Raw genomic sequence first — 10,820 nt, 5'->3', positions numbered from 1 at the left:
CCTATGGGGGACATTCATATTCAAACCCGGTGAGTGCTAGTCTCTATACAGTAACTGTGGGCTGGGTGGGCCAGAAGAGACACAGTAGTGTCAACAAAGAGCAAAACAGATTTAGTGAATAGAGGGGCGTGTCCTGAACCCCCAACTTTTCTTGCACGTACTGAAGATGCATTTGCTGGTCAGGAGTAAGCAGGACCAACAATGAGTCGGTCGAGCTACAAATCGCCTGCAGGAACAGTGGAGCACTAGAGGGCATGGAGAAGGGCAGCAGGAGGCTACAGGAAGAAAAATAGTCAACGGGACAGCGTCGAAGACTTTCAAAAGGAAAGAAAAAAAGGAAGAGAGGGTTGGGAAGAAGGGAGGAAGGGAGGGGTGGGAAGGGGCAGGAACGGTTGAGGTTTTTTCATTTTGTTTTTATTTTCCCCTGTTCTCTCTTAAGCACCACAGCACAGTTCCGAGTCTCTCAAAAGGAGGCGCCATGTATGCTGTTGTAGGTCTGTAATTTCAGATCTTGGGAGTTTGAGGCAGGAGGCTCTACAGTTCACCCTCACTTCCTAGTCAGTTTGAAGCTAGCCTGGGCTACGTGAGAATCTGCCCGTTCTGCCCCACCATGGTGTGTGGGGGGGGGGGAGAAGGAGGAGGAGTCTATGGGGGAAAAGACAGATGTTGTCAGCAAGGAAAGAGGGATGTCTCAAATCTCAGGGACCTTGACCTTGATTGTCTCAAAAAGAACAGGCAAGTTAGGAGACGGGGAGAGACATGGGTGCCAGAGTTCTGGTGCCCCTAGTGTTGTCTCCAGACCTACAGCCGGCCTGGGAGATTGTGAGAGAAATGCAAATCTACAGGCCACACCCTGAGCTCTGGCTTGAATTGAGCCTAACTGTGCTAAACCCTGCAGGTGATGCTACAGCTCGGTCAAGTCAGAGACTCAGGCTGCCAGGGAATTGTTTACACAGCACCTACCTGCCTGCAGCCTCCAGCCTCTTCTGAGCCGTTTATTTCAGGAAGTGCTCTTCACTTTGCTCTTCAGTGTTTGCTGCAGCCAGGGACACCTGTGTGTTCAGACAGACACACGGAGGAGGGTGTCTAGCCCTCGAAGGGTAGGAACCTTAAGACGTATTTGGTGTTATTCTCGTTGAACCAACTGCATCAGTTTCCTTAAGAACTTTTTACTTAGTTAGCCTGGCCCGATAGCCACAGGAGGGCCATCTCAGCTACTCACGAGGCTAAGGCAGGAGGATCACAAGTTCAAGGGCTTCCAGGGCTGCAGGGCAAGTTCATGAGCAACCTGGATAACTTACTAAGCACACACCCACACACAGTTACACCACACACACACACACACACACACACACACACACACACACACACACACACACCTCCGTACTCACACTGAACCTGGGGCTGGGGAGATGGCACAATTGGTAAGGTATTTGTCCACAATCATGAAGACTTAAGTTAACAAACTGGGCATGTTGGTTCATGCCTGTAATCCAGACTGTGGAGGAAGGGACAGGTGGATGTCTGAGGTTGGCTACAGGTTCAGTGAGGGACCTGCAGAAAACAAAGGCTAAAAGTGCCAGGTAAAGCTGTAGACGACCACTGTGGAGCCACTAGGAACATCGGGTATGGGTTAGTTAAGACGGTTGCTACCTGATGTCCCAGAAACCATGAGCAAACAATAAGCATTATGTAACCAGCTCTGGCAAGAACACACTTTGTGTGACTTTCTATAATATGTCCTTGGGACCAAAGGTGCATGCTCTCACCTGAAATAAAGTATGTGGCATCTGCCAGCAGCTGCTGATCACCCATCTCTGCTGTCCTAACTCAACTGCATCAGGACCCTATCTCAAAGTAAAAGATGGAGGGGCTGGGGAGACAGCTCAGCAGATGGCTACACGGTCCTGATGTCCTCAGTTTGATCCCTTGTGCGGGTTAGTTTTATGTCAGCTTGATATGAGCCAGAGTCGTTTGGGAAGAGGGAACCTCAATTGAGAAAATGTCCCAACCAGATTGGCCTGTGGGACATTTTCTTGACTGATGATAATCGTGGGAGGGCCCAGCCCATTGTGGGTGGTGCCACCCCCTGGGTAGGTGGTCCTGGGTTGTATGAGGAATCAGGCAGAGCAAGCTATGAGAAACAAGCAGTAAGCAACAGTCTTTTAATGGCTTCTACCTCAGTTCCTGCCTCCATGTTTCTGCATTGAGTTCCTGCTTCCCTCAATGATGGGCTGTTACCTGGAAGATGAAACAAACCTTTCCTTCCCAAGGTGCTTTTGGTGATGGTGTTTGCTCACAGCAACAGAAATCTTAACAAATACATCCATGGAATCCATGTAAAGGTGCAAAGGAGAGAACCAACACCATATAAGTCGCCCTTTGACCTCCACATGTGTTGCGTGATCCTTTGATCACATTCTGATACTCCAGAGACTACTACTAAAATTTGCTTTGAATCAGAGGGTGGAACTAGCTGACCAAAATTAACCATAGAGGTTTGGAGGACTGAGAACAGGAAGTAGTAGGGTGGGTCTTAAAGAGGGTCTCGGGTTTTTGGATTGAGGAATGAGAGAGAGAGAGAGAGAGAGAGAGAGAGAGAGAGAGAGAGAGAAAGAGGTCACTTCTCCATTGCTTCTCTGATCATTCAGGTTCTTACCCTGGTATCTGACTCCTGAGTTTTTATTGATGAAGAATAATTAGATAAACACTTCACGCATGAATGCCATGGAATTCCTATACACATACATCATATAAACACACAATAATAATAATAATAATAATAATAATAATAATAATACATTAAATCTAAATAAATAAAGTACAAAGAATTGAAGAACACACCAGATCTTGAAACCTGGCCCCCAGGTATGGATACATACACATGTGTATGCCCCACGGCACCCCTCCACAGGGATGGGGATGTAGCTCATTGTTGGGGTGTGTCTTAGTCAGGGTTTCTATTTCTGTGAAGAGACACCATGACCAAAGCGACTCTTGTAAAGGAAAGCGTTTCATTGGGCCTGCTCATAGTTTCAGAACTTTAGTCTATTTTCTTCATGGTGGAAGTGTGGCAGCAAGCAGGCAGACAGGGTACAAGAGAATGAGCCGAGAGTTCTACATCCGGGTCCACAGACAACAGCAAGAGACAGACTCTGGCCTTGGAATGGACTTTTTGAAATTTCAAAGCCCACTCCCAGTGACATACTTCCTCCAACAAGGCTGTCATGACTCTTATTATAAGGTGCCAATTCTAGTGACAAGGGTTGCCCTCCCAAAGACTTAATTATCTCCCTAAAAGTGCATCTCCTGTCACCAAGACTTTGCTTGTTAGGCTGGCCTTGAACTCAGTGTCTCTGAAGATGACCTTGAACTATCAATTCTTCTGCCTTTAATTCCCAAGTTCTAGGATGGCATGTCCTCTTTGGTAGTGCCGCTATGAACAAAAATGATTTCACTGTCTCCCAAATCAACACATGGACAAAGCAAAGTGACTTGGCAAGGCAGTTCTTTTTGTGAAATGCATTTGCCAAGACCCAAACTGGGCTAGCAAGCACACTTGGCCAAGATGGCTTCTGACTTTTATCCATGACAGAGGTGTGACTTTGTCTTATCCTATTGATGAGATCTCCACAATCTATCTTGATGGACTATTGATGTAAAGGGGAAGGAGGAGAAAATTCAGTAAAATATGAGTTCTTGCCAGCTAGCTACCTTCGATAGAGAGAAACCTACCTATCTTTGATAGAAAAAAAAACCAAAACGTTTCTCACTAGTATGTTAACACATGAGTTTCAGAGGGCATATTCAGTCCTATAACACACTCAAATGAGGAAAAATGCACCCAAGTTCAGTGTTAGGAAAATAGTCTATATGCAGTGAGATGGAAACAGAAAGAGATAATCTTTAAATCAACAAAGGACTACAGAAATTAGTGTCTGCACTTCAAAACAGTTTTGAAGAAAAAACAGAAAGTGGCTTTGGGAGGGTAGAGATGTGGACTCCCAACTGAAGGAACAGTGCCAGCAAAGACAGGGAGGCTCAAACAGAGCAGCAGTTGCTGCGGTCCAGAGCTGCTTGGAAGTCATAGCCTAAGAAACTGGGTTGCTTGAGACTAAGCTAGCAGACAACCAACCACCCTGCCTTGTCCAGAACTGTCCCGGGCTGGCTGTGACCGTCCTTAGTCCTTCAGTTCGGAACGAACTAGGATGTCGGGTCACACCAGCAGACAGAAGCTCATACGGCAAGATACACAGTTGATCCACTGAGCCACTAAAGTGTCAGAATGTGTTTAGAAAAAAATGTCAGAGGGCTGTGTCAGCAAGCATGGTAGCCAGAGGTCAACGCCTATGCTTTGCAAGGGAAGGCAGACTCAAGTCGCCAAGCTTCTGCTAGCCAATGCATGTGGAAATTAAGATCAAATAATGTTGTTAAAGAGGAGGAGGGCAAAGACAGGAGGGCTGGGGGGAGGAGTATAGAGCATTCCTCCCAGTCAGTCACTCACATGGCTCTGTGAGCTTTGTCTTCTACATCTGTGAAATGGGATCATACCTAGTTGTTTTGTGAAATGGATAATACCTACCTCCTTGGTTTGTCTGATCATCAAACAGCCCCGTGTGTGTAAAAAAGAGTGGTTAACTATAAAGCACTCCATGATGGCTACTAATAGTACCACTGTCACACCCGTGTCTGTCACATTCAACCACATCAATCCGGACAGAGTAACTTCCTGCTGTTCAATAGTATTGTGTCATTAATAAACTCTGAGCGTCTGCTGGCTTGGAGAGGGTTGAGAGGTGGCTCGGGAGACTCTCTAGGGAAGAGACAGCCCAGAATCTTTCCCCTTTCCCTGCACACTGTAAACATTTAGACTGGGTAATGTGGGAGTCAGCCAGAAGGCTCAGCCATGAAAGCTAAATTACCCGAGCACGTACATGGTGGAAGGAGAAACCTGACCTCCCAAAGCTGGCCTGACTCTCACACTTATGTCTGGTATATGTATCTTTCCCTACATGGACATATCACACACAGAGAGACACACACACAGATACACAGTACACAGGCAGAGACACAAACACACAGATACACACACACAGACAAATAAAGCAAGTAAAGTGAGATTTAAAAGAATAAGAAAGTTATGTGTTGTGGCCTATGCCTCTAGTTCCAGTACTAAGAGGCTAAGGCAGTAGAATTGCTTGACCCCCAAGAGTTTAGGGTCTAGCCTAGGTTATATGGCAATCCCACATGAAAAAATAAACAAGTAAATAGACAGAATAATAGAAAGAGAAGACAGAGGGATAGAAGAGAGTGGGAGAGGTTTGTTCTTGACTCCAAAGTTTTCTCCTAAGGTTGTTATAACTTTATGTTGTATTCTGTTCATGTCCTGATAATCCCTTTCCAGAGGACAAAGTCAAGCAGTAAACATAGTTCATTGGGTGTCTGACATGTACGAAGCCCTGGCCTCGATTCCCAGCACCACATAAGCTCATACCTGCCGTCTCAGCACTCAGGAGGTAGAGTTAGGAAGACTAGACATTCCATGCCAGCCTCAGCTACATACAAAGTTCAAGACCAGCCAGGCCAACATGAGATCCCGTCTCAAAGAAAAACACATCAACCAACAAAGCTCACATTTCTTGATCAGGGTTCCATTTTCTCTGTTGTATTTAGTCTCTCTCTCTCGTTACAACTTAGATTACAGACCAACACATGACTTACCATGATAAACGGTGTCCTTTCTTCTAGCTCGCCTACTGTTTTAATCTAAAAAGAGTGTGTGTGTGTGTGTGTGTAAGACAGAGAGAGAGAGAGAGAGAGAGAGAGAGAGAGAGAGAGAGAGAGGGAGGGAGGGAGGGAGGGAGGGAGGGAGGGAGGGAAGGAGAGAGGGAGGGAGGGAGGGAGGGAGGGAGGGAGGGAGGGAGGGAGAGGGAGAGAAGACAGCTTTCAGGGGTCAGTTCTCTGTTCGTCCTGTGTTCTGGAGCCCTAACTCTGGCCGACAGGCTTGGGTGATGAGTGCTTTCTCTCACTGAGCCCTCTCCTCAGCCCTCTTTTTGTTTTGTGTTTTTGAGACAGTCTCGTGTAGCACACATGGTTGAGGGTGGCTTTGAACTCCTGATCCTCCATCTCCGCCTCCCCAGTGCTGAGATTTCAGGAGTGCGCCACCACACCCAGCTTCTCCCAGCTCTTCCTGTCCATGCCGCCCCTTGTCTGAGTTTCTTTTTTGGTGAACACATCCTGACACTTCAAATATGAGCTCAGTGTCTGTCACCAATGTGTGAAGTCTACTTTGGCTTCCTCAGGGAAAGTTAGAGATCTATGAGCCAGGGGCATCTTGGGCATTTTTCTAGTATAGAGGAGGGTGTGTTGTGTTATGTATTAGACTACTATTGTGAGGACAATTTACCTGGGGAGGTGTAAACCAACATCTACCCATCGCTATAGAGCATCAGTGACAAATCAAAGTTAGATTCCACTGGTCCAGCTTGGGGAACTAATACATTTATTGGGCTTACTTTCAGAACATGGTGAACAGTTTCTCACAGGAGTGTAGGTGGCCCCAGACAGCCACGCTGTGGGAATTCCCACCCCAGCGTGAATGAGGACTCACTCACAGCTTTATAGATGGGGCTCCCCAACTGCCTATACACTCTGGCACCCCCTGGGAACAGGAAGCCACATGCCATTCAGGCAGAATTACAAACAGCTAGGTAGAATGTGGGTGTGGCCGTGGCTAGAATCTCAGGTGACAGTCTAATGCCCCTTGGCATCTCCTCTCTCACTGAGAAAAAGTCAACAACCAAGAGGCCTGATAAATGAACACAGCTGTTCTGATAACGTTGAGGGCTCCTACATTCAGAGGAGGGCACTCCACAATGATTATGGAATTGGGTTTGAGGTTAAGCTCACATCTGCCATTTTGCCCCCTTTGGCTGAGGTTTAAGAGAAGTACTGTAGATTACCAAGAGCCTCATTCTGGAGCTAGATGGCCTGGATGAGAGATCTCAGACAAGTTATCATACTTTTGGTACTGCAGTGTATAAAATGGAGATGTTTGCATTAGTGCATATTCTATAGAATAGCTTAAAATACATATGTGTGTATATATATGACTACATCCATGTATATATACATATATGTGTGAATAACCCCTCCCATCCCCTTTTTGTGCAACTAAGGATTGATCCCAAGACCCTGGGAATGTTAGACAAGCTTCCTATATCCTACCAGTGTCTTTAGTTTTTACTTCCAGCAGTCTCGCCAAATTGCCCAGGTTGACACTGAACTCACTCTGTAGCCCAGGAAGGCCATGACTTTGCAGTCCTGCCTCAGTTTCCTAACTCGCTGGCATTACAGGCCAGGAATACCAGACCTATCCCTCTCTACTGTTCTCTGACCACTAAAAGTCAGCTTGTCTAGAGACCTGCCGGAGTGTTTTCACATGAGTTGAATTTTAATAGGATTGATAGTTTTCTCCATATTTTGAGAGGCAAAACCAAATTTATATATCCCTCAAATAGAACTGATTCTGAAATTAGAAAAGGAAAACTAATTTCTCCTTCCCTTGTAGCAGTACTCCTCTTCACCCTCTCTTGCAGAAATGGCAAGGATGATCAGGGGTTGGGAGTTTAGAAATGGAGATGGGAGGGGGATTATGAGCATGTTTTCTGTATCTGGACATGTGCTTTCTTTAAAACATTTTTTATTTTTTTAAAAGATTTATCTATTTTATGTGCATTGGTGTTTGCCTACATATATGTCTGCATGAGGCTGTCAGATCCCCTGAAACTGGAGTGACAGACAGCTGTGGCTGCCTTGTGGGTGCCAGGAGTAGAACCTGGGTCCTCCGGAAGAGCAGCCAGCGTTCTCAAATGCTAAGCCATCTCTCTCTCCAGGCCCTGGACATGTGCTTTTTTTTGTTTTTGTTTTTGTTTTTTCGAGACAGGGTTTCTCTGTATTGTTTTGGAGGCTGTCCTGGAACTCGCTTTGTAGACCAGGCTGGCCTCGAACTCACAGAGATCTGCCTGCCTCTGCCTCCCGAGTGCTGGGATTAAAGGCATGCACCACCAATGCCCGGCTGGACGTGTGCTTTTAAAGCAACAGTGACATTATTTCTTCCATTTTGTGTGAAAATTGAAGGAACCTGGCATTTCAAAGTTTAGATTCAGGCTAGAAGCGGGGTGAGATTTTAGTCAGGAACAGAGACGTAGAGTGAGGTGACAACGTCACCAGACCTTTTAGGAGCATGTAAGAAAACTGTTGTGTTAAGAACAGATGCACGTGCTAAAGCACTTCGTCAAGGATGGGACCTTGAACCCCCAGGCGTGGGTCCTGCTACTGCTTTACTGACAATACAACTTTAAACCCATTTGAGCTGGGAAATTTGTTATCAGATGACTCATGTGGGGAAATCCAGTTCAGTGGTGCCAAAGATGAAAGAAAGAGATTAGGCATTTAAATGTTGAGGTTCCACTCGGTCTTGTGAATGAACTACAGCTCTCTTGGATGGGGAGAAAACAGAGAAGGTAGTTATTCAAGTTAAAAAAAATAAAAACATTAAAGAGCTCTGTGGATTTCAATCATAAAACTTTATGCTTACAACATGTTTACCTTTCAAATAGCCTAAGTACTTTATTTTAAACATGCCAAAAGGTTTTTTTGAAGTAAATTATATATGAATAACTTTTTGTCTTCAGCTATTTGAGATTGAGAACTGGATTTCCCATCACCCCAGCACTTCTTATAATTATTTCCAAAAGGATCTTTCCTGTATATGTGATGAAGGGTTGGTCCCGTCTGGTGGACCAGTTGAAAATTCACTGGATTCTGAGGGCGCTACCAGAGTCAATGGACAAACCCTTGACCCATTCACAATCTGACGGTATTATCCCGGCGTAGTGGCATTAGAAAATGTGGTGTAGTTAGAGAAGTAGGTGTGCCCTGGGAGGGCGTGTTTTCTATCTGGCTCTTTGCTGCCTGGCAACCATAAGATGAGCATCTGTGCTGGGCTTTGTCCGTCTACCACGATCCTGTTTCACCACAGATCCTGAAACCAGCAGCCAAAACAAACCTTTAGTGTTTACATGATCTCCTTGAGTATTCTGTCACAGCCATAAAACGTCTGACCACACCCATAACACCCATGTGAAAAGTTTTATGGCAACCGCTTATAGAGAAACTTAGAACTGCCTCCTGTCTGTCTGTCTCTGTCTGTCACATTTTAGTCCAGTGCAGCTCAGAATGCTCTACGTAGACCAGCCTGCCAGCAAACTCATCATGACCCTCCTGCTTCTGCGTCCTGAGTGCTGGGTTTACAGTAGGGTTCCATTCATTTTTCCTCCCTGCACTTCCACCTAGCATCTTGGAATGAGGGCAGAGATCAGATGGTGGATATTCTAAAACTCCAGGCAGCCATACCAATCCTTGATTTTTTTTTTTTAGGGTTTTTTGTTTTTTTCTGGATATCACTGACAGTCACTCCAGGAAAGAGAAGGAACGAGAAGACCAATGCACCGCCTTACTCTGTACACTCAGATGCATGCTCAGCTTACTTCTCCCCCTGGGGGTGCTCATCCAGCAATTTCTGCCTTCTAGGACTCAGGCAGGGCAGCACGTAGCTGATGTGAGCTTGCACTGATTCTAACAAAGAAATGGGCAGACACCCAGTATATTACGATTCAACTAGCCCTGGACTTCATTATTGCATTATGACATGGTAGTATGTATCCCAAGAATGCAAGGCTGTTTTTTGTGTGTAGCTTCTGTGTGTGGTGTATTTGTGAGTACATGTTCATGTGGTACGTGTGCTTGTGGGTAGGACATGTGGAGGCCAGTGGTTGATGTCAGGTGCCTTTCACAATGACTCTCAACCTGCTAATGTCCCTTTATATTGCTTATCCTTAAGGTCAGACTCTGCCATTACTCCAGTGGGTCAACCTTATCCTGCGTGAGACAGAGTTCACAGAGGTGTGACTACTGAGACATGAGAATCATGGGAGACAATTTCACTTGGTAAAACTCTTGTTCATCAACTCTTGCCTTGGTGACTGCTTTTCAATAGGACAGGGGGTAGGAGATGAATATTATCCACCTCTATGTATCTCTATCTATCTATCTATCTATCTATCTATCTATCTATCTATCTATGTGACTATATATCTCCACCTAACTTCCTTTAATTTTTTCTCCTTCCTTCCTTCCTTTCCTCCTGTCCCCCCCCCCCCCCAGACAAGACCTCATGTAGCTAAGGCTGATCTCAAATTTGCTATGAAGCTGAAGTTGCCCTTGAATGCCTCCCCTGATCCTTCTGTTCCTCACTCCCACCTCCCAAATGCTGGGATTAATAGCATGCACCCACCTAATTTGGGTAGGGTTTTTTGTTTGTTTGTATGTTTGGTTTGGTTTTTCAAGACGGGTTTCTCTGTGTGCAGAAACCTTAAAAATTTAAATGTCATATGTAACAGATATCAAAGAGGTTAAAGGACCATAATTTGTTAGGTACATCCAGAGTATAAAAATCTTGATTTCTAGTTACCTGATAGAGACTCAAACTCGAAATCATGTACAGATGAATCCTTTTTCTATAATTAGTCAGTACTTTATGTGGCCATTAATACCATGACAAAAAGTTTAAAATATATATATGCTATTTTATACATTTTGAGATAATATTTACACCTTAATAAATGTTTTAAAGAGTCAAAATAAAGCCAAAGAATTATAAGATTAGTGGCAATAGAACAGTTCCTTAATTTTGGTTTATCTTCTGTCTCATATTAGGTGGCCAGCTTTAATCATTAATTGACTAGAACTACAAAAAG

This window comes from Mesocricetus auratus, unplaced genomic scaffold, assembly GCF_017639785.1.
Source record: "Mesocricetus auratus isolate SY011 unplaced genomic scaffold, BCM_Maur_2.0 Super-Scaffold_100001, whole genome shotgun sequence".
In the NCBI taxonomy this organism is placed as follows: Eukaryota; Metazoa; Chordata; class Mammalia; order Rodentia; family Cricetidae; genus Mesocricetus; species Mesocricetus auratus.
The sequence above is the reverse complement of the archived record's forward strand: the minus strand, read 5'-3'. Positions refer to the sequence as shown.